Consider the following 23,220-nt stretch of genomic DNA (forward strand, 5'->3'; position numbering starts at 1 on the left):
GACCTCCTCCAAACTGATGAAGTACAAACTCCCAGAAGGTTAGCTTAACTCCATAGAGAATGTCAGCATCAACAAACAGCATCATGTTACTCCCAAGCCAGGCACCTTTGTGCAGAGCACAGCCTATGAGGTTCTATTACCGCAACCCTTTGCCCTGTACAAACTGTACAGGAATCCACAGATTCTCCACTGAGCCCTTCTGAGAGGGAGCTAAGAATATATATCACTTCCTGTTTACTTCTTCCTTGCTAGCTGCAAAGTCTCCTCAGACAAAAATGACATGATTAATCATTCACATAAATGTGCATGGATTAATAAAGTTTAAACAAATTAGTAGGAATACAAATGAGAAAGAATATTCTAAATGCCAAACACATTTGTTTGTTTTGGAAGAAATTTGATAAACAAGAAGATGCTACTCCATGAGTATTTAAAAGGGGAACTAGAATTGTTTAAAGATAGAGCCCAGCCAGGATACTTGAGGAGGGTGGGAGAAGATAGACAATGGAATTTTTTTAGTTGTCATGCCATTTATTCAGGAGTTATCATTTACTTGTAGCCCTTGAGGCTTTTAAAGAGCGACTTGAAATACCCACACCAACAAATAAAAATTAAAAGCTAAGTTCTGTGGTAGTAAATGATCAACTTAAATTATGAAGGAAAAATTAAGTTCAAAGCTAATTTTCATTCAATTAAGTATTCTATATTCTCAGCAATTCAAGTACTATCAATGAAAAACATAGACAAATAGTAAATAATACATATTACTTTCAAGGATTTACTGAGTTTTGAAATAACTCTAAAATATGAGCAATTATCATTCCCATTTTAACAATGAGGAAAGTAAAATCTTGTGATTTTTTAATTAATGTTTTTATTAATTAGTTTTGTACTTAGTGAATACAGTCAAGTTGGTACCATTGTTAGCCTCTTCCCTGTCCTCCCTCCTCCCCCTGGCCTCTCCTTGTCAAGGTATATGGGTCATACATTGTGGTGTTAGCCATCAGTTATGGGTAGGGGGAAATGCCTCTGTGTATCATGACCCAACATGTGGCTCTGACATTCTTTCCACCCTCTTCCACAAATTTCCCTTAGCTGTGTTGGGTTCATTTTAGGTCTGCTTCAGTGATAAGTTCTTGGGAGCCTCTGTATCTCTGGTTATCTGATTTAGTAGGAGTTGATTGTTCTCTGTGTCAATCTCCTTCACCCTTGTGCTGGGACCAGATTCACCAAGAAAACAGCACACTTGCTTGTTTCACCAATTATTCTTAGTTTCAGCTGGGGCCCTTTTGAGGTATGATGGGGTGGTTCTCTCCTTAGGATCTGCGACTATCTGAAAAAGAGAAGCAGGTTATCTGACAGAGAATAAAGTTGGCACCACATAAATGGGATAACCATTATTTTTTAGAGAGAATTTAATAGGTGTAGGCCCTCTTGTAGCCCACGATTCATGGTAGCTTGATAATGGAGAGTGGGCTCATTTTTGGATCTGATTTTTTAAAACAATCATCCAAGCATAGAAGGATGCTAGTTATGTAGAATAGAAATTTGATACTCAAATTCTAGTAACCTATTTCCACCCAGCTCAGCAGCCTCTTCATTCATCATTTCTGTGCATGTTTCCTAGGTGGGTGGAGGGGGGATTTATCCCATAAGACCAGACTTGATAACAGACTGAAAATTTACTTCATTGTATAAATCTGTACTCATCATAAGCACTAGTGTGGTAAGCAGCCTACAGAAGGATACAGAGATGCAGGTCAGCCCAAACATCAGCATTTTCCTTGTGCAAACACAGCTACTTCTCCTTTTAATGAGATGACAACATCAGATAGCTTTTACTCTGGATCTCAACTATTATGGTAATGACTCAGAAAGGCATAGTGGTATTTTCTGGAACATTCTGAAAGACAGCAACATCTGCATGCATGGGTTTCTAAGCAGCCAAAGCCCCTGCTATATGTAAATCCCTGCTCTCCCCATGGTGCATGCCATAGCTGCCTAATGCTCATTGTCTCTTGGGCAGATTTTGTTACAAGTGCTCTCATAGACACTGGTGAACAGTGCATCCTGGGTACTAGTAATGAAACACAAAGGAAAAGTCATTCTGCTGTAATTTGGCAATACTATTGTATTCCAGAAAAAAGGGGTGTTGGAAGGGTACTTCAAGCATTTTGCTATATAATCACATTTTGATTTTAATATATTCATTTAAAAAATTCAGTGGAGTGCACAATAAAATATCACACACGTGTCATTTCTACATCACTAGCTTGCAGTCTAAAATAAACAGTACTAAATTACTTCTGTAGTTTAAATGTTCTGGCTAGGTTACAAAAGAAAGTAGTTGTTAAATAGCGTAACATTAAATATTAAAGTATATATATAGCATTTAAAGCATTCAGTTTAATTGTTCCTGGCTTCATATAACTCAGTCCTTGGTTAATACAAAGTTAGTCCATCAGGGTGGAAAATTTAATGAAGTCTCAATTTTAAAATCAAGCATAATGCATTTTTAAACATAGAATGGAAGCCTGGAATTTTACCTTTAGGATTTTATCTGTAGCTTGCAGTCTATTAATGCTATTTCTGAGTGCCTTTTTCTCTTTTGTGTCTACGTCACCGATTTAAGGTATTTATTTATTTAATTTTAAGAAGAAAGAACACGATCTGAGGAGACCCTGCTAACCACAAATAGGACCAGAAAAAGAATAAAGTGAGGGGTGAAAAAGGGTAACTGCGAGGGGAGCAATGCGCTTGCATAGGACGATAAGAATAAAAAGGATTATCTCAGCACTTCCCTAGGATCTTAAGCCTCTCAAGAAATTTGGAAGAATGCGAAAAAACCAGCAGCCCAGCATTGTTGGAGGGGCGTGGCTTCTCTCTAGGGGCTGTCCAATCGAATTCCTTCAGAGGGAGCTATCCCAAGAAGATTGATGAGGGTTGCTAGGAAACGGGAGCGTCTCCCTCCCTCATGACCCAGAGATTGTTCTGCACAAGCCCTCTCCCAGGGCTCGCAATGTGCAGTTGAGCCTCGCGTGGGGCAGAGCTGCGCACCGCACGGGCGTCCCGGGTTCCCAGGCTCACACTGATCCCGATGTCACTGTCTTCTTCGACTAGCGTCCAGCTCCTCACATGGGACCACGGGAGAGTTCTTCCTAAGAAAGGCTGTGGCTTCCTGCTCATCCGCATGCCAGAAGCGCTTGTAGAGATTCAAAGTTGCAGCCGGCCACCGCCCTCTCTACCGCCCCACGCCCCTTCTCCCCACGCTTCCTAAATCTACCCAGGCACAGCCCTCAGCTAACCTCCCCACCCCACCCCCCGGCTCTCTGTGTAATGACCCTCCCATCTAGGTACCCTGGCTCACTGAAGACTGCAGATACACAGATAAACGGAGGGAAGTAGGGGGTGGGGAAGAGGGAAGGGAGGAAAGAAGGAGGAGAGAATGCCAGAAGGTCCCTGCCTCTGCCAAGAGTCCCAATTAGATGTGACCGTGTCAGCTTGGCCAAGGTGAAGAAAGTTGAATCTAAGCCTAGGAAGTGGGCTTGCCTGCAAAGAGCAAGAGGAGGGAGGTTCGGCTTCCCTCCCTTCAACAGAAGACCACTGGGTCCCCCTTTCCACAACCTCCTCCCTCTCTTCTCCTCCACCCCTCCATTTCCCCACTCCCCTTGCCTCAGAGGCCTGGATGCTGTGCCACCACCCGGCAGTGGTCCAGCACGCAGCCGGGAGGGGGCGGGGGCAGGGGCCACTGTGACAGGAAGCCTTGCGCACAAATTGACCATTTCGGTGGCAAAATAAGTTCTCTTTTGGATTTGGAAAGGACAAAGGCAGCAAACTACCTCTTTTGTGTCGGATGAAGAGGACCAACCATGAGCAAGAGGCAGGGTGCAGGCTCACCGCTGCCCCTTCCACCGCGGTCAGCTCCAGTTCCAGCCAGGAGTTGTCGGTGCGAGGTAAGGAGCCCAGAGGTGGACTTGTCCCTCTGGAGGGCGCCCAGCGAAGGCACAGGAACTAGGGTGCACGCGTGGGGCAGGCGACGCTGGGAAAGTTGAGGCAGAGCAAAGACCAGTCCTTACAGATCTGCCCCAGGTGGGAAATGTGAGGAACAGAAACAATGTGGGTGTGCAGGAGTGAGAGTTAGTGTGTGTGCACACGTCTGTCTCTCTGGAAAGAGGTGGATTTCAGAGCACAAATTTGTAGCCAAGGAGAAAGGAGGGAGAGAGACCGGGAGATGGACCAACCGGAGAAACTAGGCTCATCCTTGAACAACCTCCAGCTCTACTCGGGCCTGGGGATTCCTTTGCATTGGGTTTTGTAAGGCTTTGGGCATTAAAAAAAAAAAAAAAAAAAAAAAAAAAAAAAGGTGCGGTGACTGGCTGACATTGTCAGGTTCCTGTGTTCCTGTGGGTGTGGAGGCTGCCCTGCCCTGTGAGGTAGAATATGGTAAGCAGGACCCTGTGCTGTTGGGTTCAGTTCTGCAGCCTAGGTGACAGAGGTTCCTACTCTGCAGGCATGCTTAGAAAGCCGACCTAACTTGCTTCTTTTGCCTTGAGCCAAAAATCAAAGCGCTAGACTAGGAGTGTTATCTCTCCATCCATCCTGTTCCATTTTCTTATCTGACAGTGAGCTAACTCAGAGAGGACAGGAGGTCCGTGATCCAAAAATAGACGAGGCAATATATCCAATAATCTCGTTTCTTAGGGATTTCTTAGATTCCCTGCTAGTTCTTCCTGGGGTTAACAAACATGGAAGTCTCTAAAGAGATAACACTTTTAGATTTACATGTTAAGGAGGTGAGCACCAGCTTTCTAGATAGAAATCTTAGAGTATTGCAATTTGTAAAAAACAAAACTAACAGGAATATCAATGGTCAGATGATCAAATATTTTGCCTATAAAATAGTCCTATGGTTATCTGAACAGTAATAGATATGTTTTAGGGTACACATGCTGCATGTCAACACATATTGATATTTTATTATAAGTTTAGATGTTTTGTGTGTGAAAGTTGAGGTTAGTTTCAGTCAAGTCCTTGGCCATAGTTCATTACTTTGAGTTTCTTTGCTTAATTATTTTGTTTTTTTGTTGTTCTCCTTGATCCTAGAACTGTTGAGTACAGCTGTATTGTGTGAAACATAAGAATCCACTTGGAAAAATTCATTTACCTGTCTAGATGTGTTTTGACTTACTTCATCACATTTTAAAGCTGATACTTGAAATCAATTGTATGCAAAAATATGTTAGTTACAGGCATGCCCAAACATCCAAATTAACATTAAACCAAATGCTTGTAGATAAGGCATTTTTACCAACGACATTCAGGACACTCACTACCATTTATGATTCTGTACTGCTATTGGTCTTCTTTCTAAAAACAGCCCAATAAAACTTGAAGATTTGGAAGCTAATGTGCATTGGGCATTAACATAGTGGAATCTTCCCTTTAATAATGCTAATGATTTGCATTTGAACAGACTTCTCACACCTGTGAGTTTTAGATGTCCACACCTTAAGGTTTTTATTATCCAACAAAAGCACACAGTTATTTTGAATAGTCATTCCATTAGTTTTCTTAATTAGTGTGTTAAGTGGAAGAGAAGAAGTCTTGCAATGTATGTTTTTACATAAAAAGCAATGAAAATTGCATCTACATTCATGGCATCTAAACAATATAATAAGAAAGCCTTGTATTGATAAGACCTATTCTACTCCCTAAAAATTTAGGATAAAATCAATTAGATAAGCTAGACATTTACCAATGAAATAGGACTCTTAGGTCTTAAAAAAAAAAAAAAAAAACAGAAAGAAAACCTCTTTCAGCACACCAAATAAAAGAAAGACAGACTGAATGGCAATTTTCACACCTGGTTGAATAGGTCATCAAGTCAAGGAAATCTGTAGAGAGGCTATATGAATAGATATCACAAATAATGAAAATATTCAACTCACTCATTTGTGATGAGTGGATTTGTGGTGATAGATGTGTTGTAAAAGTTAAGCTATACATGAGAAAAGAAATAAGTACAAATAAGGTGATTTATTCCACAATTATCTAACTCAAAATGAGGAGCCCTGCCCTGCTTTTCTGTTATTTCAATTAAATCCAGAAGTTGAACAAATGCAAAGAAAGCAAAAAATTCAGTTATGCTTATTCTGTTATATTCATATTTGTGTTGAATGAAAAAACTGGACTGTCAGAAGTTTACCTATTCCACTTTTGAACTTCATGACAAGAGGTCAATCAATGCCACACAAAGTATGGCTCAAAACTATAATATTTTATAATTTCCTTGAGAATATTTTCCTATTTTTTTCTTGAAAAACTATTTTTACTTTGCAAATGGAACCAGCAATTTTTTTTTTTTTTTTTTTGGTCCACTGCTCTAATATTGTTGTCACAAAATGAAGAAGGATGGTCTTCTTTTCCAAAGAATCTTTCTAAATCCTACCAAAATAAAAACCTGTTGGTTTGGGAGTGAAACCTTTTAGTTTGTTTTCCATACTCAACATCATGCCAAGAATCCAACCAAACAAAAGAAGTGGCTATGTAATGTAATATCTAATTTCTAGAGAAACTAGGAGGTGAGGTGTGTTCAGCATTACCTTCTCCAGGACTGACTCCCTAAAGGAGCAGGTATCTCACTTTCCTATTTCATACTGAGTTCACTGCACATTCTCACTTCTTTTGAGATTCTGCTAAATGCATTTAGAGCATCTAACTCTGCATTGGATAAACTTATGGAAATTTATCCCAAGAAGTAGCATAAAATGACAATATTCTTTACCAGAAGTGAGTACATAAAATGAACACCGTTACAGGAATCATGGAGACCACAGAGACCATTCAGTCACCCCCCTTCACCTCTAATGTAGGCTGGTCCCTACAGCTTTCTTGTATTTTGAAGCCCCTCAGTCCAGTCTGATTTTAAATGGTCCATAAGATTATTTCACAGCTTAATGATTCTCTGTATTAAAAATGTTGGTGTGATATTCAGCTTAACTTTTTCATGGTTCTGTTTTATCATACTATTAACTCCTTATCATAATCACTCTGAGCTAGTCCATCCTCTTATCTGATATAAAAACTTTGTCCAGTAGTTATATAGGATTTGTAGGCTGCAGAATGTCTACATGAGTATAGGAGAAAACAATTCTATATCCACATCTGTGCTAAGTAATATATGTCTTTTAGATCATTTGTGTGTGTGTGTGTGTGTGTGTGTGTGTGTGTGTGGTTATTTATCCTAATAATTTATTTCATCAATATAAGCATAAGGAAATTGCCTTTCCTGACACCAGTCACCTATGTAAAGACTGAGATGACCCCATCTAAGTAATGTTCTATGTGGGTGCATATTATGAGAAATTTTGTTGTCAACAGAGCCCTGTTCCCACCCACACTACAAGGGAATTCTGTAGCATGATGGTCTGATACTCCACTGAACCCAGAAGCTGTTGTCATGTAAATCTCACTATTGAAATGGAAGTGATTTTCATGATTTCTGAAATTAATAGAATGTGCTAGGAATGTAATAGTTTATATTGCTTAGCTGAGTCTGAGAACATAGCACAAAAATCCTGTGAGAATCTACAGTGTCCCTTCATACTGAAACAAAACAAAACAACCAGAATTAAAATCACAGTAATATGTTGGTGAATGCAGTACATCATAAAAAGTAAGCTCACATCATGCATATAGTAATATGAAATGTATTTAGATTTATATGGTGATCCCATATGTGAAGATTACTTTAAAAATAAAAAACCCTGAAATAACTACAAGAAACAAGTTTTCATTCTGTGCATTTAAAATCTGATTCCAACACATCCATGTGTAGGCTTCTTTAAGATTCTTCAGCAAATATCTTGGTAGACTCACCATACCACTCCCACTCAATTGTTTCTCTAAATTCCAAGAATTAAAATGCAAATTCTGGGGCTGGAGAGATGGCTTAGCGGTTAAACGCTTGCCTGTGAAGCCTAAGGACCCCGGTTCGAGGCTCAGTTCCCCAGGTCCCACGTTAGCCAGATGCACAAGGGGGCGCACGCGTCTGGAGTTCGTAAGCAGAGGCTGGAAGCCCTGGTGCACCCATTCTCTCTCTCTCCCTCTATCTGTCCTTCTCTTTGTGTCTGTCGCTCTCAAATAAATAAAAAAAAAAAAAAATTAAATGCAAATTCTGCTAGACAGTAGAACAGCAAGTGATAAAAATCAGGAAGTAAATTCTTAGGTACATTTTGCAAGTCTAGAAGGTATAAGATTCTGACTAAGGTGAATCAGCAGCCAAAATCACAATTTGATACTGTCTTTTTAAAATAGTACATAGAAACATTCATCTGGATTAAGGAAACAATAAGGAGAAATACCATTCAAAAAGGAAGTGTATTTTTAAGGGAATATGATTAAACTATATGGTGTAAACAATTTTTAAATTAGTATTCTCCCCCCTAAAGCCCAGGTGTCTTTATAGTACCATTTGTCACACAGGGGTAAGAACCTTCAAATGATTTTCCTTAGAAACAAAGAGGATGTTAAATTTTCTAGTCTGTGTTATGTGTGTGTGATTTCACTCTGGTACCAAACAGGCATTGTAAGAGGCTACTGTCTGCAGTAAGTGAGCAATCTTATCATAGAACTAGAAATTGTACACTACAGTTAACGGAGACAGACTTGGAAAATATTTCAATATAATCCATAGGAAACATACATTAAAAGATCATATTTCAAACTAAAGATATGTAGATATATAGGTTAGATATAGATAGATAGATTACTCTATAGAATGAGTACACTATCCAGGTAATTCTCATCTCTAGTTTCTTGTCAAAATTCATTTTCATTATCATTGCCTGTACACAATAGGTTCAGCTGGATAGTAGATATCCACCAAAAAAATATACATTTTTTTTATTTTTTAATTATTTTTAATTTAATTTTTAAAGCCTGTATACTATCTACATAGTTTTCAAAAAAATGACATGCTGAAGAGATTGCTTAGTGGTTAAGGTGCTTGCCTGCAAAGCCTAAGGACACAAGTTCCATTCCCTAGTACACACATAAACCAGATGCACAAAGACGTGCATGAACCTGGAGTTTGTTTGTAATAGCAGGAAACCCTGGAACACCCATGCACTCACTCACTTTCTTTCTTTCCTTCTTTCTTTCTTTCTTTCTTTCTTTCTTTCTTTCTTTCTTTCTTTCTTTCTTTCTTTTTTTCTTCCTCTCTCTCTCTCTCTCTTTCTCTGTCTGCTTATAAATAAATATTTAAAATAATGCAATAATTTCCACTAATAATAAAAAATTCATGATTAATTTTAGAGTGAATGTAGAACTTTGAGACAACTCTTCTAAGAAAAAGAGTATAACCAGAAAGAAAAGTTACCTCATAGGAAAAGTAATGATGAAAAGTTGTTTATTTAGCAGCTATTATGATCAAAATAAGATTGACATGATATAAGAAGACACAAAATTGCAAATTATACACAAAACTTCATACATATAAAGTTGGAAGTGCTCAAATATCAAACTTTGAAATTCAAGACTAGGCAAAGGATTTTAAGAAGTATCTACCAAACAAAAAAAAGTGTGAACCTTCATTTGACAGACTTATTCGGATATAAGGCATTACATACTTATTTACATGCATTTATACATACACATATCTTTTCACATTCTATGGACATATGTACTAGATACCATAGTGAAAAAATGATGATATCATTAAAGGGGTAATATCAAACAACCGTCTTTTGGTAAGAACTCTGCCATAACATGACAATAATTATCAGGTTTAATGCTATAAGAATTCAATGAGGCAAGTACTATGAATTCCCATTTTACAGAATAAATGGAAGCCCAGGTAGATAGAAGGACTTGCCCAAGTACAGGTACTTGACAAGATTTCCAAAGACACTTGGTCACTCTAAAGTGCATTCTGGTGACTAAATTTTAAATTATATTGTCCCACAATGTATGTTTCTTGACCAATTTACCGTTGATTGAACAAATATTTTTTGAGCTCAAAATGATGGAACATTCTTCCAAAAAAACAAGAAAATGAATAGAAAAGAATATTGAGTAGAAGAAAGTACTATGTGCTAAGACATTCTCTACCCTCAAACAGATTCCTTTCTGGAAAAAAAGAGTTGCAATAAACTCGAAAGAAAGAAAAAATAGAGGTCTGGAGAGATGGCTTAGCAGTTAAGCACTTGCCTGTGAAGTCCAAGGACCCTGGTTCGAGGCTGCATTCCCCAGGACCACGTTAGCCAGATGCATAAGGGGGGCACACACATCTGGAGTTCGTTTGCAGTGGCTAGAGGCCCTGGCACACCCATTCTCTCTCTCTCTGCCTCTTTCTCTGTCTGTCTGTCGCTCTCAAATAAATAAATAAAAATTTAAAAAATTTAAGAAATAGAGAAACAGCAGCTACAAAAATTATTTTTTTTCTTGATCTTGACTTTAATGAATGGCACAGTTTGCAAAACTAACTACCATGGTAAAGTTTGCAGTTTCTCAAAGAGCCAGCCTAGGGCTGAATAGTATTTTTGCTTGTTAAGGCTCAATTGCTCTTACAACCTAATTATTTCCTACTAGGAAAACAAGCTAGCAAAAGTATTTCTTTACCCAGCTGGAATATAATGTCTCATCTTTACGTATAAACATCTTAGAATTTTGCACAATATAAGTATAATATGCATGACCTGAACTGGAGGGGTTCAGGGATTGTCAGCTTTATAAGCACTAAGACTAGGAGAAGTAAAGTGACCTACTGGTGATATAAAAAGCTCAGTCAATAGGGCTACCCTTAAAAATACATCTCACATTCTCTGCCTTGCTGCTTCCCCAAGGTAGGTAATGTGTTGTCTCAGTTGCATAGATGTATACTTATTTTCACACAATTGAAGAGCAGAAACATGCATAAGCCTTTACTCAAAGATCTTTATTTGGGTTTTGATTGGTACTAAGGTCTTCAGTGGACATAAAAGAAAAATGAATGGGTATTCACTGGATCTATCTTTCCATCTGGTGGAAGCTGTTTTCTTTTAACAGATACATTATTAGTAATATTTTGTATTTTGCTTAGCAGTTTCAATACAGCATGTGTTGGTGAACACAACATCATGGGAACTGCTTTCAGAAAATGTCACAGTGCATGCCAGTTTCAGGGATAGCACTACAAGATCAGAAACAGTTGAATTTGTATCTGTCTCAAGGAGAAAATGACATCTGAAGAATATAATTAGCTATTTCTATTTTGGAACATCTTAATTTTCTGAAAAATCAGAAACTTGCTGATTCCTTAATCTCAATGATTACTGATTTCTCTCAAACTCATACAAAGGGATGACCAGTGACCAGTCCATACCTCATGTCAGAACTGAGAATGAGCCACATATGAGACTTAGATGCTTAGACACACCTGCTCATGTGTAATCCCTGGTATTTCAAAAAATATTTTGAGGAATTAAAGTTCCACTTCAATAAAAATAAAAAAATTCTCTTCTTGTATCTCTCTGTGTTCACTCAATTCTCCAAATTTTAAACTAAAAGTATAAAAAATGTTTCTAGATTCAACTATTATAGTAACTCTCCAAAACACTGGATTTATGGGCTCGTTTTTCAGCAAGCTAACTTCCTTACCCAGTTTTGTTGGGCAGGCGAACAATTAATAATTTCAAGAAAGATGGCTTTATCTTAGATGAAATTTTGAATTTTTTGCCTACTTCACAATTTTGTCTAAGATAAAGCCTTCCTTGGCTCTTTTCCTGACCACCCATAGCACAGTTATTTGAGAGTAAAAAGACCTCTGTAGTCCTTGAACAGGTAAAAGACAAAGTGGTATAGAGCACTCATCTTCCCTGCTTTATGTGTCTCTTCTAAGATTTTGAATTGGTGATCCTTGTCATGTGAGGAATAAAGGAAACTGTTAGCTATAGATGCTTTTAAGATGGCAAAGACTGGAATGGTACAAATATGAGTGAAAAAGCTGAAAGGCAATAACACCTTCCCTCATCACCTGTTAACCAGTGCAGACATCTGCTTCCCTCTACTGCAAATAGTGCTTAGCAAATCATTGCCCAGGAAAGCCTGTATTAGAATCACTTTGGAATTTATCTAAAATGAGCACTAGTGGACAGATACCTCCCAAACTAGTAGCAGCAAATGGTTTTAGGGATACACATACTGAATAAGCTTCAGATTATTCTTGTGCAAAATTCAAGTTTGAAAAATATGGCTGGTTTAGTGTGTTATGATACTATAGGAAAAAAAAAACACTATAAATAATAAAAACATGTTCTCATAGTTCTAATGGCTAAAATGCCCAAGGTCACAGTACCATCAGGTTTGGTGAAGGCTGTCTTCTCAGCAGGATATTCTTTTGCTAGGTCCAAAAGTGGAAGGAAGAGAAACCTGTGTTCTCTTTCTTATGCAGACACTAGCTCCATTGTGAAGACCTTGACCTCCAATAAAGATCATCCAGTAAGGTGTTTGTACAAAATCATTCTCCATAGAAATTCTCCTTTTGGATTAACTACTTGTCTAAACTAAGTTCTAGAAGAATGAGTATTAATTTATTAATTCATCTCAACTAATAGAGAACAATTTCTATAAATTATATGAATGGAATGATTATCCAGATACCTCATGATACCTTCATTGCAAAGGAATGTTTCTTCTATTACCTGTAGCAAATTTGTATAAAATACATACCTACCAGTCAAAACTTTTAAATTATATTATCATAAAACTTCTCTCTTTTTTCATTTATTTTGAATCTTTGACTGTCATATTGAGATAATAGAAAAATAAGTTATGCTGTGATTTGGGAAGTTTCTTTGTTTATTTGTTGGTTGTTTGTATGAAGCTGGTTCTCTCTCTAACCCAAACTGACAAGGACCTTTCAGTGACACTCCTATCTTAGACTCTCAAGTGCTAGGATTATAGGTGTGAACCGCCATGTCTGGCAGTTACTGCTGTTTTTCAGAGTACATTGATTAAAGCATTATTTCTGTTTCTAAGAAGAAGGAACTCTTCTTGATTTGTTTAACTTTCCTGTTAAAACTCAAACTGTCTTTATGGGCATATCCTTATAAATTAAAGGATGTGGGGAAACATGGCTTTGTCACAATTCTCCCCATTGCCCTCTGTATGTGCTGGGTGGAAGGGGGTGGGGAGAGCCTCATTTGGCAACTTTCACATTCTCCATTCAACTTCTGCTGAATGCTTCTGTGAATGGTTGCTTAGCTGAATCGAGCAAGCTTCACAAAGATAGTTTCCTTAGCAGTACTCACAACCATATGGGAAAATTTCTGAAAAAGCGAATGATAGATGAGCAGCAAGGAGTGCAAGAAGCTCAGACTAAACCACAGTTTCTCCTCTTAGAGGGTATCACTATCTTTGCCTCCACTCAAACTGTGTAAAGAGATCAGCAATAATGAAAACAGACTGCACTGCCATTCTTACAAACATTTTGTTAATTTAGTCATCTAAGATAAAAATGTTAAGCTCCTGATAGTTACACTGTCTTCAGGAGAGCCTGAGTGTCAATTTCTATGATAAGTGATATGACAAGCTGGAAATGACATTTCCACTGGATTGACCCTAATAGAGTTTGTCTATACCTAAAGCCAAAGTTTTGTCCCCACCTCTAATCAGTTCCTTTCCTCTTATATCCAGATTCCAGGAGCAGCAGCAGCATTTCCCAAGAAAATAGTTTAAAATCATAGAATTGCTAAGACTTCTGTTTGTTTTGCTATTGTTTCCTCTTTCATAACTTAAAGAGTATATCTTCTTTCCTATTCTACCAGGGTCAAAACCTGGCTTGGGCTGCCATCTTTCTTCTCTCAGCTTTCTTTAACTGTTTATTTTCTCTAGTATTTTACTCTTCATTCAATTATTTATTTATCAGGTATTTAGTGAGCACCTTCTATGGGTCCATTCACCATTCCACAAATAATTGTTTTCATGGAATAGTGAGAGTCAGACACTAAACAAAAGAGTTAAGGTGCTATGAAAAAAAATATATATATAATAAGATGACGTTAAAAAAAACAATGGTACAGGCTGAAATCCCAGCTATCCAAGAAGCTGGGAAGATGATTTGCAAGTCAAGGCATCATTTGGGGCCCAGGGTAAGTTCAAAACCAAACTAGATAGCTAAGCAAAATATTTTCTCAAAATAATGAGCTAAGGATGCAGTTTATTAGAACACCTGCCTGTCACACATGAATGCCAGGATAGTATGCAATGCCAATGATAGCACCCCAACATAGGAGAAGCTTGATGAGTAAGTGATGTTTTTACATTGTTCCCAGGCTTTAAGAGAATAAAATGCATACTCATCATTTACAGAAAACATTCTAGCCTCCACATGGATCTTTCCAACCTATCTTCAATATCAATATCTGCTTTCGGTTCACATCCAACTTCATTTTCTTCCTCCCTTTTACAAGCCAGTATTTAAATCTAAATTCAAAGTTCTACTTTATCAGCTTTATACTTATTACATTTTCATCAGTTTTATCAAAGCAGTTTTTTTATTAATTAGTTTTGTACTCATCAAATACAGTCAAATTGGTACCATTATTAGACTCATCCATTACCTACCACCTCCTCTTAGCCCCTCCTTATTGGGTTATATGGGTCATGCATTCTGGAGTTAGCCCACAGTTATGGGTAGGTAAATGTCTGCATATTATGACCCAACATGTGGCTCTGACATTCTTTCCACCCCCTCTTCCACAAAATTTCTCTGAGCCATGTTGGGTTCATTTATGGTCTGCTTCAGTAATGAGGTGTTGGCGGCCTCTGGGTCTCTGGATCTCTGATTTGGTAGGAGTTGATTTTTCTCTGTGTTGATCTCCTTCACCCTTGTGCTGACTAGAATTAGCACCAATTGGCCAAAGATAATTTTATCCTTTTTTATAAATTCTATAATACATGACATATACAACAATATTTAACACATATTTAATGACTAAATAAATCATATTTTCAGTTTTAAATATAATCAATAGGCACCTTCCATGTTGAAACATTGATGTAATTTTTCCTCTTTCATATTATGACTTTAAAATTAAGAATTGTTACATTTCTAATTTTAATCCACAAATTGCCCTATATTCCTGAAGCCATTTTGGATCTCAAAGAAATAGCTTCATATAAATATTTCAAATTTTGGCATTAAAAAATGGCATCAACTAAATTAAATAAATTCCTGAATAGCTGCTACTTTCAAGGCACTGAAGGGAGGGGAGAGCAAATCACCATGCCTGCCTTAAGAATTTGTAGTCTTGTAAGAGAGAAGACAGGCATGAAAATGGAATGATAATGAGGGCAGAAGGGTAATGATGCTTCTGTTTGTCATCGCTGTAGAAAGCAACAGGACATTTTTGTATCTGTGTTGTGGACCCTGGAAAATTTTTCACATCTCTGGAAGTATAGAACACCACTAGAGAAAGGGTGTGCAAGATTCTTTGTATGATCTGGCTTAATTTAAGTGTAAGGCATGTGGGGGATAGGGACATCCTAGAAAGCAAAATTGTCATACAAGATCAAATAACAGCTAAGTTTTCTTCTGCAGGCAGAAGAAAGGCTTAGAAAGCATTTGAGCAAGGCAATCTGAGTGTACAATAAAAAGAGAAATATGAGGAAATATAGGTTTGGGAGGCAGGGAGATGAGTTGGCATATTATGGCAACACTCCAGGTGAGAGATAATGATAACCTAAACTAGAACAGTAGCTAAGGGAATAGGAAACATGAAAAGAATCTAATAGATGTAAAGATGAATAATGCCCCACAGGTAGGAATTAACTGTTGGGTGAAAAACACCAACCAAAACAATTAAGCTAAGCATGTTCCTTCTTCAACAATAGGAAAGGGCAAAGGGGAGATATTTTTCAAAGGTTATTTTTCAAGAAGTTGTGTAAAAAGAAAATGTATCCAAATACTAAGCCTTGGAAAGCCAGCGTTGGTGGCACATAGAGTCACTCTGGCACTGACAGGCAGTGATTAAAGAGCCATGAATTTGAGTCCTGCCTTAAGTACATAGCAAGAACCTGTCTCAAAAAGCATAACAGAACAAGACAATGTAAACCCTTGGAAAAGAAGACCAAAAAATGAAATGAGCATTTTCTGTGCAGCTATAATTCTATAGCATTCATACAAATATAGTAGGTGAAGCCATTGTTTTCTTTACTGAGGGCTCTGAAAAGTGCTTCTCACTGGTCTCTGTGGCTCTTATCATCATTTACCTGTCTATAGACAACATATGTTCTGAAGGCTCTAATTCTCCAAATATTTTCCCATGGATCTTGGGAGAATCAAAGCATAGTCAAGGTTGCCCACTGTGACCTGTATATCTCCATCTTTATGTATCATCCTCTCTGCCCACTTTTTTTCTTTGATTCACCCAAAACATGGGGCATGCCTTGCCTGTCTCTCCCTAAGCCTTCCCTTGACTATGCCACTTCCCTGTATATTGGCTCACTCCACTTCCTTCTTCAGGGTTCACTTTAAATTCTAAACCTAAACTGACCACCAATAGCAGGTTAGCTATTCCTGGAATGCACTCTATGTTTCCTGTATTTCCTTTTTCACACTTGATTACAATTGGCTATTTCTCCACTACTTAAATGCTAAAAATACAGAAACCACAGTTGCTTACACACAGCTGTATCTCTATTACCCAGCAGAAGTGCCATATAGCAAGAAGATCAATAAATATTTATTGAAAAACAGAGTAACAGTTAATTAAATCACTCAGAAGATCATTTTACTCATCTTAAAAATTATGCTATTGAACTTCAAGATTTTTTTATCCATAAACTTTCTATTAGTAAATATCATCATTTAAAAAAAAAGATAGAATTCAACATCCCAAGTCTGAAATAGTACCCAGTTATCAAAGAAAAAAAAGTCCTATTTATAATTTTAATTTGAATTTCCATCAAATGAGTAAGGGAAGTAAGAAAAATGCTAGAAATATATTTTCTTATTCTTTAACATGTCCTCACATTGCAAGCATTTTACCTGTTCTACTTAAAACTATGAAGTATGACTAATAAAAAATAGAGAAAAATACACATAAAAACTGAAAAGTTGAGGAATTTCCCCCCAAAAAGTGCTTCCAGTCATACTTCTTTCTACTTAGAATTTCTAAGAAAGAAAGCACATTACAAATATTTTCATAGAACAAGATATTTTCATATATCTCATTTTATAACACTAGTTCCCCCCAAAGCCAAGAAATACCACCCTCAGGTGCTTCACCTAATGACAACTCTGTCACAAATCTCAAAGCACAAGGGTTATGGTCCACCTGCCTATTTTCAATGATCTTGTTAGGACAAGGCGAAGTGTACCATGTACAATAGTAACTCTGCTGGAGGATGTTCTGGATGCTAGACAGTGTTCCCTTTGTTGTAAATATGTTGACTCATTCAATCCTCACACAAAGCTTATGCGGTCAGTGTTATTTTCATGTCCCTTTTAAGGAAGAAACCAAAGTGTTGCATACTAAGATTACAGCTATGATTGAGAACTAGTGTTTATTGCTAGAGCTCATGAACTTGTCCAGTTGACTACATTACCTCTTTTGTAAAAGCATCTCAAATCTGGAATGTAACATTTTAAAAAAAAATTATAATAGTTATATAACTTGGTTTTAAAAGGAAAAACAACTTGAAAACTATTAATAACTTGGGATTGTTTTGTAAATAAATTTAAGTTTTGTCAAACTTTGAATCAACACATTATTCATTATTAAGTGGAGTATGTGTAACTGGTTGTTTCTTGTTTTTATATAAACTACCTGATTTCAATAACGTTAAAGTCAGCTGAAGCTAGAAGAAACAATTTTAATGCCTTATTTCTTTATTAAGGATTTATTCTATTCTTTTTTTTATTTCCAATATTGGTCCACTGTTTGAATATAATGGGATTTTTATTTTTATATTAAAAAAGAAGAGAGGATAGAATTTAAAGCAATAAAGAAAAATTTACTGCTATTGTTAGTTGAAGGGAAAATTCTCAGATACAGTTTGTACAAAAAAAAAAAAAAAAAAGATAATTGATACCTGGATGAAGTCATTAGATAGGAAAGGAAACTGTCGAACTGTCGTACTTTCCCCCTTTACCTGTGCATTTTACCAAATAGATATATTTACATATAGCTAATCCTTGAATTGATTTATTAAGCTGAGTTTACAAGTCAGAAAGGAAAAGGTCCTGAGGAGATAATTACAGGAATATAAATCAGGAGAGACAACTTTGAAAGAATAGTAATTCTCCATCTTGAAGCTGACCTTAAATCCCTGAGAGAAGAAGAGAGCAGCTTAGCACAACCTTTTCTCTCTATTCAGAAGTGATCATGAATTAATTGTACAGTTTAATTGAACTTTGCTTTTCCATGTATCCTAGGAGAAGATCTCTGGCAGACTGGGAATTTTTGCTTGTTTGTGATAAAGTTTCAGGATCTAAAGACATTTAATACCACATGGGTTCATCGGACAAATTTAATTCCCAAATCTCACAAGGGCCAGCTAGCCTGGCATTCACAGTATCAAAACAAGAGATAACTTGCCTTAAACAAAGTAGAAAAGGGGCCCAACACCTTGAGGTTTGGCTGTAACATTTGTGTGAGTTGTAGCTAATGCATGCCCATACAAACATCATAATTTGCATACATATACACATACTGAAACAAAAATAATACAAGAAAAGGCATTTTGCATGACAATGTTCTGAAAATAAGCATGTGTTGTATAGATGGCAACCAAAAACAAAAAAAAACCATGAAACTAAACAATAAGTCAAATAAGGATAGAAACCACCATTAGCTAGTAATTCTTCCACAAAGCAAAAAGGTAGCTTGCTTTTACAGTTTAATATTTCAGTAGTTGAGATATAATTCAATTTGTTACACATTTTATGTAATGCATTTTTTCAAATAGCTATTCTTATCTCCATGCTAAATTTTCTAACAAATGTTATCAGAGTTAAGGGAATTCAGTATTTACCAATACACTACTTGCTATCTTATAAACTATACTTTTCAAAAAAAATTGCAAATATTTTTAAAGGTTTTCAAAATATATTTTATTTTATTTATTTGACAGAGAAAGAGAGCAAGAGAGAGAGAGAAAATGGACATGCCAGGGCCTCCAGCCACCGCAAACAAACTCCAGACACGTGTGCTCCTTTGGGCATCTGGCTAACGTGGGCCCTAGGGAATTGAACTTGGGTCCTTTGGCTTTGCAGGCAAACACCTTAATCACTAAGCCATTCCTCCATCCCAAAAATTGCAAATATTTAATTCATTTTTTATTCAAATTATCTTACTTTTGCTATAAATGAAAAACAAACTTTCCTCTTTCATATACTTTCCAAAAGCAGAATCATGTGCTTTGAAAACATCTTATTACCAGAATCAGAACTTACCTGTCATCACCTTCATCATTCCTATTTAAAAAATAAGAATACTGAAAAAGATAAATTGTCCCCAGGATGCATGATCCACAATCCCCATGTGGATGACCTATATTGCCTATGAAGAGGACCCCTTTGGAAAAGGATCAGGGATATGGGAAAGGATGGTACCAGCATGTGTTGTTTACATACTAAGGATGTCCATAACTAATAAAAATAAATTTAAAAAATAAGAATACTATCTAATTAAACTTTATATATTTCTCAGGCAAGAGAGGTGGCTTAGTGGGTAAGGTACTTGACTGGGAAGCCTAAGGTTGGGTTCCCCAGTACGAAAGTAAGCCTGATGCACAAGGTGGTGCATGTATCTGGAGTTTGTTTGCAATGGCTAGAGGCCTTGGTGCACCCATTCTCTCTCTTTCTCTTACTCTCAATCTCTCTCTCTCGCTCCCTCTCTCATAAATAAATAAAAAATAATCTTTATACATTTCTTTTAGTAAAGCCTATGAACTGGTCATTTCTGTGTTTGTTATCTGCTATAATGCCTTAAAAGTAGTAAATGATTGTTGAATGCATGAACACAATGATGGAGGAGGGGATAGAGAAATAATAACTTGAAATACAACAAGCCCTTCAAAATAAATGTTTGTTGAAATATGATGAGCAGTTTATGTTGACTGACAGAGTATATTACCATATTTCAGTGATAAATTTTTAATATCTTTCTGTAGCATTTACCTTTGTAGTACCAAGAGGAAAGGAATCAATTTAATAATATAAAGGTATTTTAATATTTTGTTTTATGAATATCTAGTCCACATATTTTAAAAAAATTATATTAGTCATCAGCCTAGAAATTCATCTCATTTACTCAAATGTTAGAATATTTCTGAGTAACTTTCATTTTAAAAATAAAATTTTGGAGGAGAGATGGCTTAACAGTTAAGGAACTTGCCAGCAAAGCCAAAGGACCCAGTTTCTATTCCTCTGTAACCACATAAAGCCAAATGCATAAGGTAGTGCATGGTCTGGAGTTCATTTGTAATGGCTAGAGACCCGGGTGTGCCCATTCTCCCTCCCTCCCTCTCTCATTCTTTCTTTTTCTCTGTCTGCCTCTTTCTTTCTCTCTCAAATAAAAACATAATAAATAAAAATTTTATGCTCTCAAGTTAATATGAAATTACTTTCTTCAAGAGATTATTTTCTTTTTTAAAAGAAGAGATTATTTTCTGAACAAATTCTAATACTATATTTGTTCTTGTAACCTTCCAATTTTACTTTATTATTAGTACATCTAAACTCCAATACCTATGAGAGCCACTAAATCCTGCATTTGTCTCTAAAGTAAATTTTTCTATCATGTATTTTGCTATTGTTTCTTATTCCCAATACATCTTTTGCCCCAGTAATGTATCAAATTAAGTTTAAAAGTTGCCCCAAATTTTGTGCCAGTAGAAATAACTGTCTAAAACAATTTAAAAAGATAGAACTCTATTTTCAAATGCTCAGTATCTTTTAACTATAAATTCACAAGTCATTATTATCTAGTAGCAGATCTTGTTATAAATAAGAGCACTTGGGATACAAGTGTAAACAAGTAAGGATAGAGGTTCCCAGACCAACCCTTAGCATATTGCTATTTATTGCCACAAAAAGATAATGTGTGTGTGTGTGTGTGTGTGTGTGTGTGTGTAGTTTTTTTGTTTTTTGTTTTTACTTTAGAGAAAGCAAGTAAGCCAGAGGGAGAGTTGGCTCACCAGGGCCTCAGCCACTGCCATCAAATGCCATACTCTTTCGCCACCTAGCAGTGTTGCACTTGACTCACCTTTGTGCATCTGGCTTACATGGTATCTTGAGAGTCAAACATGGATCCTTAGCCTTCACAGGAAAGCAGCCTAACTGCTAAGCCATCTCTCCAGCCCTAGTTTTTTTTTTGTTGTTTTTTTTAATGAGCATGAAATATTTATTGAGGAGATGTAAAATTTTTATAACTATTTTTTTTAAATCCTAGAAAATATTTAATAAGATATACAGTAGGCAGAGCAAGCAATTAGGTAAAACAGTAACCCGGTACAATTTTATTTGTTTATTTTTTAATTTTTTATTTTTTTATTAATTAGTTTTGTATTCAATCTCAAAATACTATAATATCTTAATGTTGCTTGACTCAAGAAGGTAATAAATATTCAAATACATACTAGGGTCTGGCAGATGGGAATGTTCATAATATTTGAATAACTAGTGACAGTGAGGTAACAGAAGAAACTAAGAAAGCATGGAATCATTAGAATAAAGATGTTTTGTGTTGTTTTGTTTTCCCCAGAAAACAGGATGCTGCTACTGAGAAACCAAGATAGGTGGGATTACTCATGGGTCAATGTGACATTTAGTATCCTCATTCCAAAAATGGGTAAGTTAAGGTGCTCATGATGATCAAAGCCATTGGATGTAACTATAGAGCAGAATAGAAAACTAGGTGAAACTGAGGAGGAAAAGTGGGTTTCAGGCCAAGTGTGGTGGCTCATGCCTTTAACCTCAGCACTTGGGAGGCTACATAGTAAGACTACATAGTGAATGCCAGGTCAGCCTGGGATATAGTGCAACCCTATCGCAAAAAAAAAAAAAAAAAAAAGGCCAGGAGTGGTGGTGCACGCCTTTAATCCCAGCACTCAGGAAGCAGAGGTAAGAGGATTGCCATGAGTTTGAGGCCACCCTGAGCACTACATAGCTAATTTCAGGTCAGCCTGGTCCAGAGTGAAACTCTACCTTGAAAAAACAACAACAACAACAAAAATATATATGGGTTTCCGAAAAGAGAAACAGTGACTATTCCAAATTTATGTGCTTTTTCACTGAGATTTAAAAGATGCAGTTTCCCTAGAAGTGAACATGAGTCAAAAGAAAATTCATAAATTATTCTTAAATTTCACTGAATTTTATGTCTTAAAAATCCCTGGAGATTAAATTGAAAGAGTACATTGGAGCCAGATGAAAAGCTAAGGTAAGATATAAAGACCTTACAAAATTGCTCAGAAGTTTGTTTATAACATCTTGGGTTTAGAATAATGGTAAACCATATAACACCCTGATCATGTTGGCTGATTTTCTCAAGGGGAAGATAAAAATCCAGCAGCCATCTCAAAGAAATGCAACATCACAACTATGACACATGCTAATAATAAGAGATATGTAATGCTACAAATGTGTTTAATGTCACAGAAGTCATATTCCTGAGCAAAGGAAATTACAACTGAATGATAAATAAAGTTTAACTAAGTGAATAAAGGAAGAAATTAAGTTGTAGGCCATGGAAAAGGCAGGAGTATGTATGATGTAAGAGAAGAAAGAACTGCAAATGTGAACGAGGTATCGGCTGGAACACTGCTAGTGGTCAACAGCACTGTGTGTTAAGGAGTGTTCTTGTCCTAAAAACAACGGAAAAATCATTCAAGTACCTTGAGAAGGAAGAGGATCATTCATTAATTTATTAGAAAGTAATAACACCCTTAGGTACATGGAAAGTAATTTGAGTTTGGGGATCAGAATATGGGTGGACCAGTAATGGGAGTTGCGTGCTTGTGCCAAGTATAGAGAACGTTAGCTTGGACAAAGTTGGCAGATGTTTTGAAATGAGAAGTGGATGATTTAAGGAAAAGTTTTAGTTATCAAAAGTCAAAAGGACTTCATGTATGAACTGTCAGTATTAAATATTATCTTGACCTTTGCAAAGTTTCTTAGGACCTACACAATGAGTCATTCAAGCAATCAATCAATCAGCTTTATCCGCCTTGTAC

General features: G+C 36.5%; 1 protein-coding gene across 1 annotated transcript in view; it reads left to right on the forward strand.

Moving 5' to 3' along the window:
* The first annotated feature begins 3,003 nt into the window (after positions 1-3,003).
* Positions 3,004-23,220, forward strand: part of Grm3 (glutamate metabotropic receptor 3) — a 239,323-nt gene continuing 219,106 nt past the window's right edge. Inside the window, exon 1 of the mRNA XM_004662303.2 lies at positions 3,004-3,953. The gene's annotated coding sequence lies outside the window, so the exon portion shown is untranslated. The remainder of the gene's footprint in view (positions 3,954-23,220) is intronic.

Source organism: Jaculus jaculus, chromosome 10, assembly GCF_020740685.1.
Source record: "Jaculus jaculus isolate mJacJac1 chromosome 10, mJacJac1.mat.Y.cur, whole genome shotgun sequence".
Lineage (NCBI taxonomy): Eukaryota > Metazoa > Chordata > Mammalia > Rodentia > Dipodidae > Jaculus > Jaculus jaculus.